The following is a 19,407-nucleotide window of genomic DNA, read 5'->3' as shown; positions in this document are numbered from 1 at the left end:
TGAACAAGGAGCAACTGATTTGGAGGAGGCAGTGATAATCGCAGGTCGGTGTGAAAATGCCAGAGACTCGATAAAGACTGATTACATGCCTGTTAATGCTGCCTACGGTAATAATGATGGAGGAGCAGTGGCTGCTGTTCACTCTGTGACTGATAATGGAGGGTTATACAGAGCAATGGATAGATTAACAGAAGAAATGAGGGATGAGGATGGAACTGATGCGCTTGGGTGACGAAAACCAAAGACTGAAAGCAAGAGCGAGTCCTAGAGCTATGGATGAGTGGAGTGGAGATCACTCTCAGTCTAGTGGAATGTGCCAGTGTGTCTGCGGGGGTCGTGGATGCCAGTCACGTGTCTTTGCCGCGCGGAGGGGTCGTTCACCTGAGAAAAAATATTTCCAACAGCATGATGAGCACACATCAGGTATGGATGATCGTAGTTATAAAGACTCATACTCTGCTCGGTCCCCTGCTAAACGCAGCCCTAGCCCCAGTCCTCGCAGATGGAACAGCTATGAGAATGACTCCAGAAAGCGGGGTGTGCGTTTCATGTCTCCTGGCGGAGCAGAGCGCCGCAATGGGCCGGGAAACGGATTTTAGCTGATGTTGCGGCCCAAACACCAGCTATGCTGCCTGTGGGCCCTGAAATGGACAATGTTGATGATAGTGACCCCATTTCAAAAGACATTAATGTGATTGGGGATGCTGGTCGGAATGTGCTGTGCTGTGTTGCTGGGCTGGGATTTTCTGTTAAAAAATCATGCTTTGATGGATCTCAGCCATGCTAAGCTACAACTGTGGGACATTTCAGTTCCTCTCCTTACCAGCAAAGATTTCATTCCGATGTGCTGTAACGTGTCGCTGGCCACCGCTATGAACTTGCCACCCCTCAGTGAGTCAGTTGTGGCAGTTCAAAGTGTGTTCACCCAATGCAGCCCATTTTGGCGAGTGACTTTGTTGGCTATCTGGAACCCAATGTGGCAGATTCTTCCGGCCTAGTGGTTGCTCACACAGTGGCCACGGTTCACAATGGACTGACCAAAGCTCGGATTTTGAATCCTACTGGACAGGACATTTCATTGAAACAAGGTATGCACCTGGGTGAGTTTTACTCAGTTGATGACTCTGATGTTCAGCTGTTTCATGTTCCAGCTGATATAACTACAGCAACCATTTCTGGTGTGACGCCTCCAATGTCACTGGATGAGTCACCTATTTCTGAATCTGAGAGAGCTGCGCTTTCAGCATTGCTGTTGGAATTCAATGACATCTTCAGCTCCTCCAAACGGAATTCTGGTAGATGTACGCTAGTGAAACATCACATTAGAACTGGTGAGCAGACTCCCATCAAACAGCGTGCATATCGTGCATCCCCTGAAAAACGTGCTGAAATAGAGAAACAAGTGGCTGGCCTGTTAGCGGATGGCGTCATTGAGGAGAGCTGTAGTCCCTGGGCGTCACCAGTTGTTTTGGTGAAAAAGAAGTGTGGCACATGGCGTTTTTGTGTAGACTACAGACACTTAAACAGTGTGACTATTAAAGACTCTCATCCTCTACCCCGTGTGGATGACACACTGGACGCGTTAGCAGGCGCAGTGTGGTTCAGCACACTAGATTTCTCTAACGGTTACTGGCAGGTGGAAGTTGCTGAGGAGGACCGTGAAAAGACAGCCTTTACGACAGGACAGGGCCTCTATCAGTGGCGGTCCATGCCGATGGGCCTATCCAACGCCCCCGCCACATTTCAACGTTTGATGGAGCTGGTCCTCAGGGGGCTCCCGTGGCACATCTGCATGGTATATCTCGATGACATTTTGATTTATAGCAAAACATTTGAAGAGCACCTGTCAAGTCTGAAAGAGGTGTTTTTGAGAATCCAATCTGCTGGTTTGAGACTGAATCCAAGCAAATGTCACTTTGCCAGAGATCACGTGGTCTTTCTGGGCCATGTCGTTTCTCAAAAAGGTCTTCAGCCTGATCCAAAGAACACGGAGAAAGTCTTAAACTGGCCTATTCCCCGTTCTCCTTCTGAGGTGAGAGCCTTTGTGGGACTGTGTTCCTATTACAGACGTTTCGTCAAGGATTTCTCTAAACTCGCTGCTCCACTAAATCAACTTGTTGGGAAAAACGTGCCCTTTCTGTGGACAGCTGAGTGCGACAAATCATTTAACCTTTTGAAGAATGTGTTGTCATCCGATCCTGTGGTAATATTGCCTGACTTCAGCGTGCCATTTAAAATCTACACTGATGCATCCAACTTGGCCGTTGGTGCAGTTCTCGCCCAGGACAGAGATGGACTCGAGCATGTGGTCGCGTACGCCAGCCGGGCATTGAATTCCACTCAGAAACGTTGGTCCACATTCGATCGTGAGTTGTGGGCTATTGTGTGGGCAGTGAGGGAATTCAAGCATTACATTGGACTTGCCTCGTTTACCATTATCACAGACCATCGACCACTCTTAGCACTTCGGCGTTTGTCCATTGATGATGATCCAACAGGAAGAAGAGGGAGATGGATTCTGGAGCTTGATCCATTGAATTGTGGTCATTGTGCACAAAGATGGAAAACAGCACAAGAATGCTGATGCGCTTTCTCGCCGCCCTGATACACCTGGCCCTAGCGAGGCAGAGGCCAGTGTTGTGGGGGTACTGGAAGTGAATGTGGTGAGTTCTAATCAAAAAGACTACATTCAATGTTCATCTCAAGTCACTGATTCGGCAGGAGATGCGACTGTTGAGGACTCACTTGACAATTCAGACAGTATGTCTTCCGTGAATGCTTTGTCTCACAGCTTATCAGATATTAGGGCAATGCAGCAGGCTGACCCCGATATTGAGACTGTTTTGAGTTGGGTGATGCAATCTCAAAGACCATCCAGGAGAAAATTACAAGGGGCTTCTCAGTGTTTACGGAAGCTTTGGACGGAATTTAACCGTCTCTCTATCAGAGATGGACTGTTATGCCGCACAGTTTTCTGTGCCCTCACAAGTAGCTCTGTAGTCCAAATGGTTGTTCCCTCTGCTTTAATATCTGATATTCTTTTGCAGCTGCATGGGGCCCCAGCTTCTGCCCATTTCTCTTCTGAACGTGTGTGGGAACGTGCGAGACAATTTTGTTACTGGCCTTCCATGCACAGGGACATCAAAGCATGGTGTGAGCAGTGCAAAGCATGTCAAACGCGACGCGGTCCGATTCCAACACAATGTGCACCTATGGGTGGGTCCCAGTCAGTGCGGCCATTTGAAAGAGTGGCTATGGACATATTAGAGCTGCCTGTGACTTCAAAAGGCAACCGGTATGTGCTGGTTGTCGAGGACTATTTCACAAAATTTGTCAATTTGTATGCTTTGCATAATCAGTCAGCACAGACAGTGGCTCGTTGTCTGTTTGAGGACTATGTTCTGATTCACGGCGTTCCAGAGACATTACATTCGGACCAGGGTCGTCAGTTTGAGGCAGAGGTGGTTCAGAATCTCTGTCATCTGCTGAACATTAAAAAGACACGCACCACTTCCTATAATCCGAAGTCGGATGGTATGGTTGAGCGCTTTAATCGGACTTTGATTGATCAACTAGCTAAGACTCTTTTGACCTATAGAGGGGAATGGGATGATTATGTGAAGCATGTGGCTTTTGCTTACAACACAACGACTCACTCCACCACTCGTTTCACACCTTACTTCTTGACCCACGGTCGGGAAGCACGAGTCCCTGCTGATGTACTGTTACCCACTCGTGCTCTTGACTCTCAGATGTCAGCATCTCATGCTGAGTTTGTTTCCTCGTTGCTGACTAAACTGAACTCTGCCTTTAGCAGTGCAAGGATGCACGGTGACGCAGCTCACGACCGTCAAAAACTATACCATGATGTTGGCTTACGTCACCAGCCTTATGATGTAGGTGCCATGGTGTGGCTCCACAACCCAGTGGAGAGCCGCATGAAGCTGGCACCCCACTGGAAGGGACCTTATAAAATTGCACAGGTCATGGACTCAGGTGGGGAACAAGGACTGACTTACAGGATTGAAAATCCTTTTGACTCTGGTGAAAGGGTGCAGGTAGTACACTATAATAGGTTGCGGCCTTACACATTGCCTGTGTCTCCTCTGTCACAGAACCGGACACTGTCTGAATGCTCAGGACTCACAGCCCGAGTCTCTTTCCCTGGAGTCAGGAGTTTCTGGTGGAGAGGTGTGTGTTCCTCCACAGGTGGATCTGAGTGTGCTTGTCTGACCCACCGTGTTCAGTTAAGGGGTCTGTACCAGACATGAGTAGAACTGGGAGGGTTCGTAGACCTCCTAGTCATTTAAATGATTTTGTTTTGTATTGAAGGGCTGCATTTTCTCTGTGAATGAGAATTTGTTCTATTGCTGAGCATGTTATTTCTGGGAAAACAAGGGAAAAGACAAAAGTGCTTTGTACTCTGTTTCATTGTTCACAGCTGTTTATTGTTTATGACTGTGAATGTTGTTATTCTGATACATAAATGGGGACGTTTATTTTGTGAGGGGGGGACGTATGTAACTTTGATTTTAAATTTGTGATTTTATTTGACTTCTGTCATGATGTATTAATTCTGTATGTTCTGGCGCTCGTTGTGTATTTGTGTGTGCAAAGTATTTTTCCCCTCGGGGCTTGCCGTATATAGGTTTGGGGCATGCGCACTTTTTGGGTACTGGAGTGCCGCGGGTTTTTCAGGTGGAATATACATGTGTGGCAGAGAATAAAGTAAAAGAAAGTTCGGACGACTGTCGTTTATTGTTTTCTTATTTCCAAGTATTTTTAGGCGAACCCTGCACGAACGCTCGGTCACAATAATATTATATATATATATACTGTATATATATATATATATATATATATATATATATATATATATGTAACGGTGTTTAAAAATATTATTGTTAAATTCAGCTTAAATTGGGAAACTCTCCATTGGCTGTTACGTCACTCGCGTTAGTGCACATGATATTGCGGGGCGGAGCTCTATAATCAGAGTCTCATAGCTCGTCCTGCTGGTAAGTCGCATAAATGTTTGCTCCGTCTTAATAATTAAGTCTGGATCATTTTCAAGCCCAAGTTTGAACTATAAACCACACAAAAGGTTACTCATTTTGTCTGTTAAGTCCTAGTTGTGTTATTCGAGTCAAATATGTATTATTTGTGACTATACGATGAACAGTGTGTTAACTGGCCTGATTGTAATCTCCAAACTTCTGTTTATTGCATTTAAGACGTTAAATGCGACATCGATGTGCTACAGTATATGCTGTTTGCTGATAAGCCTTTTGGTGCTGTTTCCCAGGTATGTGTTTTAATCAAGTTTTGTCATGTTCTGTGTTAAAATACTAGCCCCAGCTGAGTGTTAGCTTTTAGCACATGTGCTGTATCGTCTCGCACGTGCTCTCTGCTGTGTAACTGCGCCATCTAAGGGCTGCGTTATTCTCTCTCCATTTCATTTATATAAAATATGTAAAATGATGGTTACTTGAGTTTATATTTTCACTGTATTAATGTTAATTGTCTGTATTAGTGTTTTATATTTTATTTTCATGGATGTATGCTTTATTAAGAATTTTTCCACTATATGTTCACAATCACTGTGAGTTAAAATGTATATAATCACACAGTCTCATAGCTCATCCTGCTGATGTTAAATGCGACATCGATGCGCTGTATGCTGTTTGCTGATAAGCCTTTTGGTGCTGATTCCCAGTCTTCTTGTCGCAGATACAGTAAAGAAACCCTGAGTGACCATCCACCTGATCTCTGAGTCAATCTATTCCATCTACAAACACACACAGTCACATATATATATATAATATAATATAACATAATATATATATATAATGTATATATGAGCAATATCACACGAGTAGCCGTGCGATAATCCTGTATATCAGCACGCTGTGATTCGTCCGTAGGCCGCAGGCCGAGTGCCGTAGGTAATCACAGCGTGCTGATATACTGCCATATCGCATGGCTACGAGTGTGATATTGCGTTTATACAACAGTTCGACGGCACGAGTGTGTAAATAAATAAGAACAACAACGGAGTGTCTTTAAAACCCTCTTTTGTGCAGCACTACTTCCTTCCGCCACGGATTCAAATGTCAGGTTGTCAGTTGGACCAAGCCTCCGTTACTAATTCTAAAACGCCACTTCAGAAGTAGTAACGAAGGAACGTTTCAAAACTCAAGTTGTCAGTTGAACCAAGCCTCCGTTACTAACTCTAAAACGTCACTTTAGAACTAGTAACGAAGGAACGTTGAGTCGCTTCATTGAAACACATTGAATTTTGTACAGTATTAGAGAGAGAGAGAGAGAGAGAGAGAGAGAGTAGGCTATTACCTGTGTCTGGTATATTGCATTACATTCATTCTTCAAGTCGATGTCCATAATATTATATCCTTTATACAAGTCCGTTTGAATGTCCGCTGAGGAAAGCGATCTTTATCTTTTTTACAGCTTTGGGAATTTTCCATAGCTTTCATTACACCCGATTACACCACAGCGCTAAAACAACTTCCTTTTGCAAAAGTTCCTTTCAATTTAAAAGTCTCTTGTGCTTCACTGACTCATTCTCCTGTAAAGTGTTGCCGCCATCTAATGGCGTATTAATGTAATGTTCACTCATATTTATATGAAATAATATTTATTGAACAACAAATAAGCACAATTGTACAGTTCAGTCAAACATAAAGCACTAGTTATTAAAAAAAATAGGTCACCATTTACGCTTGTATGTGGGTTTTACAAATATTTAACGAATGAAAAGGATTTTAAAGAGCTTGTGGCAAAACCTCCTAACTCCATTGGATCCTCAAACTGTCAATCAAACCTCATTAATCCGCCTCACCTCCTGAATGAAGTGCGCACGCAGTTTGGACATCTCTGTGCAATGCAAAGGTAAATAAAGATCTGATGTTTGAAAAAAAAAAATTGTAAAGCGTTTTCTTTACTCAAAAAACCATATGTTTATAAAGTTTAATGTTTTACTTATTTAAAGAGCGGAGAAGAGTCTGATATGTCCCGTCTAGTTGTAGCCAATATGCTATATAAAGATGTAACGTAACGTTTATTTTTATCAAATTTAATATAGCACAATTCGACTTGCTCTGGAACAAATAATAGATTAATAAGACCAAAGACTGCCCGTTCTATGTACTCAAATTGAATTATGTCTCATGTTTAACCACTAAGAGCCAGCGGCAAATCCCCGAGGCACTGGCCGAGATGAAGCTGTTCTCGGCGGTTACAGAAGCACTGAACGGCCGCTGACGCACTCGAGCTCGCATCTCCGAAAACGTTAAAACAAATTGTAAAATAGGCGCTGTTATTAAATATGAGTCACATATTTCAAGTCTAAACAACTACATTCTCGCCTAAAAAACTATTAAAACTACAGTTCGTGGTACAAGAAGTAGTATTTGTAAAAATTACGGTTGATTTGATCGGCCGCCACGACGGTCACTTCAAGCGGAGTGATACAAACGGTGAAAAGGCAGTAGGAGTGCTGTTATCACTGAAATATCGCATGGCTATCAGCCAATCAGATTCGAGAACCAGACAGAACTGTTGTATAAATATCATATATATATATATATATATATATATATATATATATATATATATATTTATTTATTTATTAGCTATATTTGAAACTTGCAACCTTTAGTATCAATCACAGTCTCTGTTTATGTTACCAAATGCTTCAATGATAGGTCTACTGGATTTCATTTTTTGTAACTATAACACATTGTCAAAAATAAAGACTGAGGACCATTTTTTTTAAATAATAACACTGCATGTGTTTAATTAAGACTGTCAATGCAACTGTTTCTAACATAAACAGTGGTAAAATATCGAAGCATCCTAAATCCTTCTAATTAATTGCAGTTTGTCCATTTAAGATTGATTAAATGCCTAACCCACTACACAGTATGGGGAAAATCCATAGAAAACAAAAAATGTAGGCTATATTGGTCAATTTTCTGCCAGGAATTTCCTTAATTTCTAAAAGACAACACATATTCAAAATGAAATGCCTAATTTAATATACGGTTAAACACCTGTCATGGTATCTTCCTCTGGCTGTTTTTCATTGGGTTCAGCTTGCTTTGCAGTCGGTTGACGTTTTAAAAAACGACAAATATACATTTTTGATGAGACATTTAGCATAGGCTATTTAGTAAATTTCATTTGTGAACTGCCAAAATGCAGATTCATAATGTGACAACTTCATAAGCAAGTGAGATTGGGGGAGGGGTTAGTAAGTTTAATTGGATTTATTATAGGAACAATGTAACATTTTAAAATGTAAAAGAATAACATGTAATAAACTAACATGTACTGTATATCTATTTTGGAGTTGGGAATATAATTTACTTTTTAAAAATCTTTAGTAACATCTTTTAGCTGATAGTTAGGGTTAGGCAAGCTTCACCCATGGTTAAAATGTCCAGTTTTCTTAACATTAGAATAACTTTTTTCAAGGTTAGTATGATGTTCCTGAAACATTCTTTCAACTTAATTTTTATTAACAACTCAGATTATAGGAACAGTAACATTGCAGTAATTCATGAAGCAATGTGTTGACTCACATTTAAACAAAGGAGGATGTTCCATGCTGTCCTTACTGGAGTCAGAGTCACTCTGATGGATATGCATTTTTACTGCCTCTTAATAAAGTAACCAATCATTGATGTACAGTCAGACACTTCAAAACCTACAGAGAAAGGGTGACAAAAATCAGGATGAGCAAAAAACTGGATAAAACAGTTTAATTAAAGCCAGATGCACACTGTGCGAATAGTCCTTTACGATTGTTGCTTGTCAGACTGTACATTCATGATTTTCATGTCACACTGTGGGATCTCAGATGTCATTTATGTCAGACTGCACTGCATGGCAGATGCATGCATGAAAACTTGTCCAGAGTATTACATCATCAACCCATACATGTTCAGTGACAGTGAGCTGCATTACATGCAGGACTGAAATGGTGGCTAACAAAGACATCTCTAGCTTTGTCTTGAAAAACGAAGACAATTTGACGTTTGACATAGGAGAAGTCACACTGCAGGATTGTGTGCCAAACCTTCTGACACTACCAGAATTTCGTTGGAGGTAAAATTTGATCGCTACGGTCATTAATCGGCTGTCTGTGAATGTGTCAAACTAGCGATCAAAGACTACAGATTTTAGCCTAGGTTTATAGGAATCTTTTAGGATTTTCAAACTGTGTCTCAGATGACCAAATTGTGGCCAAAATTGCACAGTGTGCACTCACCTTTACTCAAACTTAATTCACAATTATATTGTCTCTCCTGTCTGAGAGTTTAGGCATTGATCTGCGACAGCCAACCAGACCTGATCATTATTTAGTTCAGGTTTGATAACCTATTGAAAAGGTTAATGCACTGTATGCCACTGTTGTTTCCCAAGAACAACAAACTAGGGTACGATCAGTGAGGTAGAATTTAAACCAGTTAAGCACCGTACCAGTGATACCAAGCCATCTCTCCAGCCTGTTTATCAGGATAGAATAGCAAACTGTATCAAATGCAGCACTAAGATCTAACAAGACCAGGATGGTGGAGGCTCCAGAGTCAGGTGAGACAAGCAGATCATTCATAACTCGAACCAGGCCTGTCCCTGTACTGTGTCCCTTTCTAAACCCAGGCTGAAAATGTTCAAAAAGCTTGTTGGAAGACAAATGTGAGTGGAGTTGTGCCACAACAACACGTTCCAAAACTTTAGCAAGAAAGGGTTTTGAGTTTGAGATAGGTCTGTAATTAGATAGATCTGACTTATCACATCCAGGCTTTTTAAGGACTGGTGTAATAGCTGCAACTTTAAGGGCTTTTGGAACTGTACCAGTAGTAAGGGAGGTGTTCACAATGTTCAAGATGAGGGGACTAATTGAAGAGAGACACCAAAGCTGATGACAAAATAGAATTATAGTGATCAACAGTTTCAACAACTGAGTGCTCTCAGATCAGGCAGGAGAGACTGTCAAAGTTAAGATTGTTGACATTTCTACAACTAATGACCCTTTTTTGAGTACCTCTTAAAAGTGGAACATTTAAATTAAAAATGAGAAGCTTATGATCACTGATACACAAGTCACTACTACCTAGCTGATCAATGTCCACCCCAACAGAACACACCAGATCAAGTGTGTGACCTTTATTATGAGTGGGAAATTTCACATGCCGAGTCATGTTAAAACAGTCTAATGCATCCATGAAATCGACTGATAGATTACTATTATTGGAGTTATTGGAGTTATCCACATGGATATTAATGTCTCCAGTCACAATCATTGCTGGACAAACAGCACTAAGAAATGTAAGTAGTTCTGTGAGTTCAGTAAAAAACAGAGGATTTGGTTTTTGAGGTCGATATATGAGTACAATAAGGACAGGTGAGACACAGTTCATTTTAAAAGCAATGCATTCAAATGATGATACACAGGGAATGGTAATTTTCATGACAGATATATCAGCTCTGTAGATAACAGCGAGATCGCCACCTTTACCACTTAGATGTGGCCTCTCAATATATGTATATCCCGGTGGAGCACTTCATATTTAAGTTTATAAAGTCATTTGGCTGGTGCCAAGTCTCACAGATACAAAAGAAGTCCAGAGCATTGTTCAATATGATATCATGAAGTACAGCAGTCTTATTATTCAGTGAACGAACATTTAGATGTGCAAATCAAGCAGTTTCGAGTCACATTTTTTGATGAGTCAGTTGCGGATAACACAAGTTTGCATGGCAAACGCCACGTAGAGAACACTTTTGTGTTTCAGAGTCCTTGGATCGAGAGCAAAAAAATGTGATCCTATGTGTAAATATTTCAGGCCGACGTAAAAGCCGACATGATTTCAAAGTCTTTTGAGCACAGACGTCGTGAAGTAAAAAATGTTCCAATGAGAGAAGTTCTGCAAAAGAGTACCTTATCATGATGAAATCCAACTGTTGAAGGACCCGCTCTCCACGAAGCCCAGACAGGGTCAAAATAATGATGATGATGACAATGCAAAGTAAAGGAATCTGCATGATAGGAGCAGCAATATCCAAATTGAGTCACTTGAAATAGAATCCAGATGCGTTGTTATCACACCGCAGCATAGAGATAGCTATCACACAGCGTTCCCAGTCAGCAGGATCAGCAATCCCACGATGTTGTGCCCAAAACCACGAGAAACTCCACAGTAGAACTCCAGTGTCAATAAAACAGCATAAAAACACCAAATAATAAAATCTCTACTGTTTAAAAACAAGCGAATGAGGTAATAAATTAAAATACGGACGGAGAAGCGGCAGCCAACATGCGCCAGCGTTCTCTCCACCAGAAGTTCAAAGTGAAGTTCAAAGTATATATATATATATATATATATATATATATATATATATATATATATATATAAAAGAGAGAAAGTATGACTGAACAAGGCAGACGGTGTGTGCCGCCATGTTCGCATACAATCGCCAAATCGGACACACACCCATACTGTTTTGTTTGTTTGGGGGAAGAGCACGCTATTCTTGCGATGCAAGGCAGCGAATGCGAGCATTGTGAACTGTTCACAGTTAAGATGCTTTGTGCTCGTCTCTCTTTCTTCCAGGAATCAGCACCTGCAGTACGATCATGGGGCTCGCAAATGGATCTCACTGACGAACGGGAGACGGGTCCTGCCCTTTCGCCCGATTTGTCACCTGATCATGCGATCCTGAAGCGCACTCCGGTGCTGCTTCAGCTCACGCGGGGGACGATGATTCTCTTCTCAGATTTGCTGCATCTGAGAGTTCCCTCAAGTGATGATAAAGCCATTGAGGAATTACTTGAGGTAGTAACTCGAGCTGTGGCTAGATTACAGCTAGACTTGCCACAGGAAAAAGAGACCCCCAAACCATCTAAGCTTGATAGGTTTTCATCCAGTGGCAGATGGGAGGGGCCACAACGCCAATCTCTCCCCTTCTTTGAGGACCTCCATGACAAATTATCAAAGACATGGAGAAAACCATATACCTCTTGTGTTTTTGTGCCCTCAACGTCCATTTATTCTACTATCGTGGGTGCTGAAACACGGGGGTATATGACGATGCCACAGGTTGAAGAGACGCTTGCGAGCTATCTCTTGCCTGTCAGCATTATAATTAAAAAACCTACCCTCCCCACAAAGCCCTGTAGAACCACCTCAGCGCTTGTGGGAAAAGCCTTCCAAGCTGCAGGTCAGGCTGGTGCTGCGCTGCACACTATGGCAGTGTTACAGGCGTACCAAGCTGACCTGTTGAAGGATCTGAGTGCAGGCACTACCATCACCAAGGAAGCATTCACAGAGCTTCGTCGAGCCACAGATCTGTCTCTCCGTGCCACCAAGCAGATGGCACGCGCCATCGGCCATCGGCCATTCTATGGCTGCCATGGTTAGCACGGAGAGGCACCTGTGGCTGAACCTCACGGGCATCAGAGATAAACATCGTGTATTCCTTCTTGATGCCCCAGTATCACCTTCTGGCCTGTTTGGTGACTTTGTCAACACAGTCGTGAGCAGGTTTCAGGAGGTGAAAAAATTGGAGGAAGCTTGTGTGAAGTTCCTTCCTCGCCGCACTCAGGGGGAGGAGCCGTCGGCCACCCAGCCCCAACCCGGTCCTTCTAAAAGAGAGGTTCAAAAGCAGAGTGTGGCGAGTCGAGCTCCCCCTTCGTAAATACTGGGGACCATCTCGCCGCCCTGCACAACCTCCCAGGCAAGACCTCAGGACTATTCTGCAAAAAAAGAAGAACTCCTGACGGTCTTGCGCCCAGCCCTGTGGGGATGGCCCCCTTTGGGTCGGGGCGCGTATATTATCTAAAACTCGCTCCTTCTCGACATCTCCACATAAACCCTCCTTCCCCGCCACCTCTAGTGCTTCGGGTGGCAGCGGTTTTCAGCGAAATGTTAGGTGTTCTGTTAGCTCCTGTAACACATCAGGATGCAGAACACCTAATGTCCCCTCAAAAGGAAGTGTCAAAATTAGTGCCCATTTTAGAAAGCCTGGCAGCGTGGAAACTACTGCCAGGGATTTCCACATGGATTCTAAAGACAGTAGAATTTGGATACAGAATCCAATTTTTCTGTCATCCTCTGCGTTTCAACGGTGTGGTCTCCACTATCGTGAAGCCGGGGCAAGCAACGTTACGGTCACAAGATCTGCAAACACTTCTGGAGAAAGGGGCCATAGAACGTGTTTCCCCTCTACAGAGAGAGTCAGCCGATACTTCCTAGTTCCCAAAAAGGACGGGGGGCTGCGTCCAATTTTAGATCTTCGAGGCTTGAACCGTTCAGTCAAAGCTCTCAAGTTCAAAATGTTAACAGTAAAGATGATCGTGCCGCAAATTCAACAGTGCGATTGATTCGTCACAAGCGATCTCAAGGATGCATATTTTCACATCAAAATATTGCCACAACACAGGAGGTTCCTGAGGTTCGCTTTTCACGAAATCGACAAAGGTAAGGTATACTTAGGACGTTCCTTTGGGAACATGATCTGGCTTTCTGATTCTCACTTGTTCCTTGACCTTGAAAGAAACAGGTTTTGCTCTCCTTTTCCTGTCTGTGTATTCCTTACTTTTCTCCTGTCTTTCCTTGACAGCTTCTCGTACACCAGCACATTTGTCACTTTTCTCCCTCACAGGAAGAATGTCTACCTTCGTTCTAATTTTCCAGGTTGTGCAAAAGTTCAGATGGAGATACACCAGTCGTAGCATGAGGAGTAGCACGATAACTCTGAAGAAACTCAACTACTGATGGTCTCCAAGCTTTTCTCATTTGTTCCACAGATAAGATGCACTCTTTCAGTACTCTGTTCCAGCATTCAACCGCAACATTTCCTTGTGGATGGTAGACACTCGTACGCAGGTGTTTGATGCCACGTTCAGAAAGAAAATCTGAAAAAGCTGAAGACAGAAACTGAGGTGCATTGTCCGTAACAACAAACAATGGGTTTCCTTCCCGTGCAAACACTGAATGTAAAAATGAAGTAACAACCTCAGTAGTGACGTGTGAAGAAAAGGCAACTTCTGGCCATTTGCTGTAATAGTCCACTAATGAAATTGTGAAACGACAACCTGATGCCGCATGTTCGAAAGGGCCGACGATATCAAGACCCAGTTTTTGCCAAAGTCCATCTGGGAACTCCACTGGGTTGTAATGGAGCAGGAGCCGTCTTCGCAGTTTTATCATTAAGTTGACAAGTAAGACAGGTTGAAATCACTGAGCGAACTAACGAAACTAACTTTGTTTGGTCCTAACAAAACCTTGGTGTGTTTTCATGAGCCAGCTTCACCAGCGTTGAATGAAGAGAAACAGGGACAACGACACGATGTTCACCTCTCATGATCAATCCTTCATGTACTGACAGTTCATCACGAATGGAAAAGAATGATGATAGAGCAGGATCTACATCCTTCTTGTTATGTGGCCATTCCTTCAGTATTTGCGTTCTAAGTAAACTCAGCTCAGGACAAGATTCAGAAGCTTTTGTGAAATCCTCCATGGACACAGATTGTAATCCTGCAAAGACTGCGGCAACCATTTCTGGTTCTTCAGCGTGCTCAGTGGTCACTGGTAAGGGAATTCTTGATAAGCAATCTGCAGCCTGGTTTTGAGCACCAGGGCGGTATTCGACGTCGTACGAAAAACACAGCAACCAGGCTGACCATCTAGCTACTCTCATTCCAGCACGGCCAATTCCTTTTGTAGCCAGCAAGGTAGTCAATGCTTTGTGGTCAGTATGTAAGATAAAGGGATGACCCCATAAGTACGGACGCCATTTCTCTACCACTTCCTCTCTGCCACACTAAGCGTGCGTGAAGCAAAAGCGACAGTGCATTCTGCACCATCTGCATGGAGTTGTGTCAGTAATCCCCCAAGACCATAGTCCGAAGCATCAGTTGACACGATCGTAGGAAGGGAAGGGTCAAAAAGTGCAAGCACTGGGCTCTCCACCAGCACAGCTTTAAGTTTGTTAAAGCAGTGCTCTGCTTCTGCAGTCCATTCAAACACAGTGTCAGTGGCATTTCTCAGAAGAGCACGTAATGGTTCCACCTCCGTGGCAAAAGTTTGGGAAGAATTTACTGTACCACGAGATCAATCCAAGGAATGAACGAAGAGAAGATAAGTCGTGTGGAGTAGGAGCACTGACTATAGCTTCGATGTGAGCAGTGTCTGGTAAGATTCCTTCTTTTGAGATCACGTGACCCAGGAATTTGAGGGAAGTCTGGTTGAATGTGCACTTTTGCATGTTCTGTGTCAAACCAGCCTCTGTCAACTTCTGAATTACAGTGTGTAGGGTTTTGTCATGTTCAGACTGGGAAGAAGCGTAAATTATATCACCCAAATAGTTTCTCATGCCTGGAACACTTTTTAGCACGGTCTCCATTTTTTGGAAAGCTGAAGGAGCCGAAGCTAAACCGTAAGGAACACGGCGGAATCTGAAAAGACCCTCATGCGTAATGAAGGCGGTCATGTCACGGCTGTCAGCATGTAAGGGTAGTTGATGGTACGCACATGTTAGATCAATAGTCGAAAAATACAGCTGCACCCCTCAACTCACTCAACAGTTCATCCATATGGGGTAATGGATGTTTGTCGACTACTAAAGCTTTGTTCGGTTCACGTAGATCAACAATCTGGCATGCAACAGTTACAGCCGCCTCCAATGAAGTAGGCTGATCCAGTAGAAGTTTTTCGCGCACTGTTGTAGCATACGCTTTCTCGATGAGCTGATCACAGATCATTTCTTCCTCTAGTGTACCATAAGCGCAATCGACTGCCAAATCTCGCAACGCTGTAGTGTATTGTGCAATTGTTTCATCCGCACGTTGAGCTCTCTGTCTGAACTGGTGACGTGCAACAACCACATTGACTTTCGGAACGAAATGAGCTTCCAAAGAGGACATTGCTTTATCATAAGTCGTACCAGTAATTTTGTAAAGTATAGAAAATACGCTGCCCTTCAGTCCCCAGGCAATGTAAAAGAACTGCTCGTTTTCGTGCCGTTGTCCAGGAGTCCCCTGACGCGTTAATTGCCAGCATGTAGTTCTCGAAGATTCTTTTCCATGTGCAGAAGTGTATCGGTGGATCAGAAGCACATGGCAGGAACGGAGCAGGTGTGGGAAGATTCGCCATCGTCGCCAACTGTTGTATTCGGTAGTCGTATGTAAGTAAGAGTAATAAATCAGAGTATTGACGAGGTAAGTAAAATAACTTCTTTATTTAACACTAATACACAAACTCATATTAACCATGTCTATCACACTCACGTCCTTCTTCTTCTCCCCTATTCTCTTCTCCCCTCCTAGTACTCACTAGTCCCCTCTAGTGCAATTACACAGAACACAACACCATTATTTTGCGAAAATGTCACACAAATGAAGGCGAGCCAGTTGATATCACACAAACAATGTGCAAACTTTGTGTGAGAGTTATGCGGGTAAAGAAGTCTCAAACTCCAGTCAATTATTCACTACAGAAACTGAAAGTAAAAACTGACTGAGCTTTTGGCATCTGACGCTGCAATAACGGTGCATATTCTCTTAAAGATAATGAGAGATGAATCTAATTTATTTTCTTAATATTTCTCTTGTGGCCCATAGTGAAAAAAAAATAGTATTTTTGTGAATCGAGAAGTAAACAATTTGCTCTTTAAATGAGGAGTAAGCTATCTTACTAATATTCTATAGTCCTCGCAGCACGTCGGTTATGCGGTGATGCGCTATGATATCGTGGGGCAAATGAATTGCAATATTAATTTAATAATAAAGGTAGCATGATAATAATAAAAAAAAATAATAGCCCTGCATGCCCATCCGCTATATGCCACTGTGAAGGGATAAACTGCATTTGGGAACGGCATCTGCATCAAATCGATTAACTGTTTTATCCAAATCCACATGCATGGGACGTTCAGTACTGCAATGTCCGAGTCTCTCCTGTCTCATGTTGTTTCTCATGTGTTTTCAGTCGGTGCAAGCAAGAAACGTTTACTTGACTGTGGACTAGCTTTGACACTCTGAACAGTGGCCGCGCTGCCGAATTTTTATGACCATGGATGGTGCACGCCAAACGCATCTTTCTGTGCTCATGGGCAAAGGAGTATCTTTGAAAGACTTTCGTTTGAAAAAAAGTGTCAAAAATTTAATATTTATTGTGCACTTTAGTTAGATTAATTAAATAAAATGTGTGTTTTTACAAGCGTGCTGAAATCATTGCTCTTGCGCTGCACTGACTGACAGCTGCTGTGATTATAAAGAGAGAGCACGGTGCTAGCTTTCTGTGTAATTCATTAACAAGAAAAGTTATTGTTTTTCATTAGATTTTTTGAGCATTTCATACTTCACATTGACAAAATGTATTTTTAAACCTAGTTATTTTGTAATGTTTAATATTTAGTCAAAAACGAAGTGAAAAACGATTAGAGGAAATGGCTAATTTATGCGCAAATAAATGTTACTTTGCTGCCACCTGCTGGTTAAAGTGGTAATTGTCTTTTTTATTTTTAAATAAGTGTTTTCTACGGTGGCCGAGAGAGCTCAACGCGCTGCAAATGAAGAAAACACATGCAAATAGACAAACGCGCTGCAAATTCCACAACACTTACAAATAGACAAACGCGCTGCAAATTCCACAACACTTACAAATAGTGAAACGCGCTGCAAATAGCACATACCAGGCCCAGTGATCTCAAGTCCTTCTGCGATGATCTGAATTATGACGATGACAATGACGATAATGATTAGGCTACTTTTAGAATTAAATTAATAATTTAATTTGCCCCGCAATAATTTATAGTGCATCATGCATAACCGACGCGCTGAGATTAGCTAATTAGAAAAACTCAGCTAAAGTGAAAGTAAAAACTCAGCGATGAGAGCTCTACTTCAACATGTTCTGATAACTATTTAACCTTAATTTATTTCTTAATATTTCTCTTGTGGACCATACGTATTGAAAAAAAAAAAAATTTATGGGCCACAAGAGAAATATTAAGAAATAAATTAAGGTTAAATAGTTATCAGAACATGTTGAAGTAGAGCTCTCATCGCAGAGTTTTTACTTTCACTTTCTGCAGTGAATAACTGACTGGGATTTGAGACATAAAATCAAGGAAATTATTAAAAAATATATTATTATTATTAATCATTATTAATAATTATTATCATTATTAATAATATTTTAACGCAAAATAATATCCCCCAAATCGTTTGTCCTGGCGCCGAGACTGGCACAGACCACAGCGAAAATGTTATAGGGAACACATTGACGTACTGTCTGGGACCGCTGGCTGGGATTGTTCATGTACTCTTAGGTGGTGTGCACCTGAAAGGTGAGTTTTTTCGTTTTGTTTGTTAACATTCTGATCTGCATTATGAGCAGTCCTATTTGCAGCGCGTTTCACTATTTGTAAGTGTTGTGATTTTTGCAGCGCGTTTGTCTATTTGTAAGTGTTGTGGAATTTGCAGTGCATGTGTTGTCAAACTGATGAAGATGTTTTCTTTATTTGCTGGTGTTTTTTCTATTTGCTTGTGCTTTCTTCATTTGCAGCGCGTTGAGCTCTCTCGGCCACCGTAGTTTTCTATCAAATGTTGGAATTTCCTACATTTGTTCATCACATTAAAAATAACATTTGAAGTGCTGGGGGAAAAAATGCTTGTGTGTGTCTAATTACAGACACGGGACAAAACTTGATTTTTTTCTTAAGTCGGGACACTAAAAATGGAGCTGAAATATGTGACTGTCCCGGGAAAAACGGGACGTCTGGTCACCCTGTATAGAAAAATACTATGCATACATTTATAACTAAACTCAGAGCCACCTGTACCCATTCTGTGACATCAAACAACTTCCCTGTGCAAAAGGATCATGGAGGCCCGAAGTGTCCATCAGTTGTACCCTTCAAAATCCTTCATTCCGAAGGGCCCTTTGAAGTGGCCAGTTTTAAGCACTTTGGTTTGGAACGACCCTTCAATATGGCGGCCATGATTGTTTTCACTCCGAAGTGCCCTTCATAGGTCGAAATATCCCGTTTGGAACACACCGATGTTCAAACATCGTAAAAGTGTGTAAACTATAAATCCACTAGTCTTCTAATTCAGTTTCCAGTCATTTGAGTGTGCACAAAATATATACATTATTTCTTCTGAAAAACAAAAAGTTACATTTCAAGGCTTCGGTCACATTTGACCGTGAAGGAACCAAGTGTGACCCCTGAACTAAGAGGACCAGAAGTGTTAATTTGGCACTGCATGTTTTACTGTGTCTATTTGTTAATGAGGGATTTGTGGACACATTAATGTTTTTAGATTTGTAGAGTATAAAATTAGATTAAGATTAAGCCAGGATTGGGCCTTAG

At 42.0% G+C, this 19,407-nt stretch overlaps 1 pseudogene; it reads right to left on the bottom strand.

The window, feature by feature from the left end:
• The window catches only part of LOC125267657, a 62,173-nt pseudogene that overhangs the window by 17,509 nt on the left and 25,257 nt on the right, over window positions 1-19,407 (bottom strand).

This window comes from Megalobrama amblycephala, linkage group LG4 (assembly GCF_018812025.1).
Source record: "Megalobrama amblycephala isolate DHTTF-2021 linkage group LG4, ASM1881202v1, whole genome shotgun sequence".
Taxonomy (NCBI): Eukaryota; Metazoa; Chordata; class Actinopteri; order Cypriniformes; family Xenocyprididae; genus Megalobrama; species Megalobrama amblycephala.
Note: the sequence above shows the minus strand (reverse complement) of the source record. Positions and strands in the feature narration are given on the sequence as shown.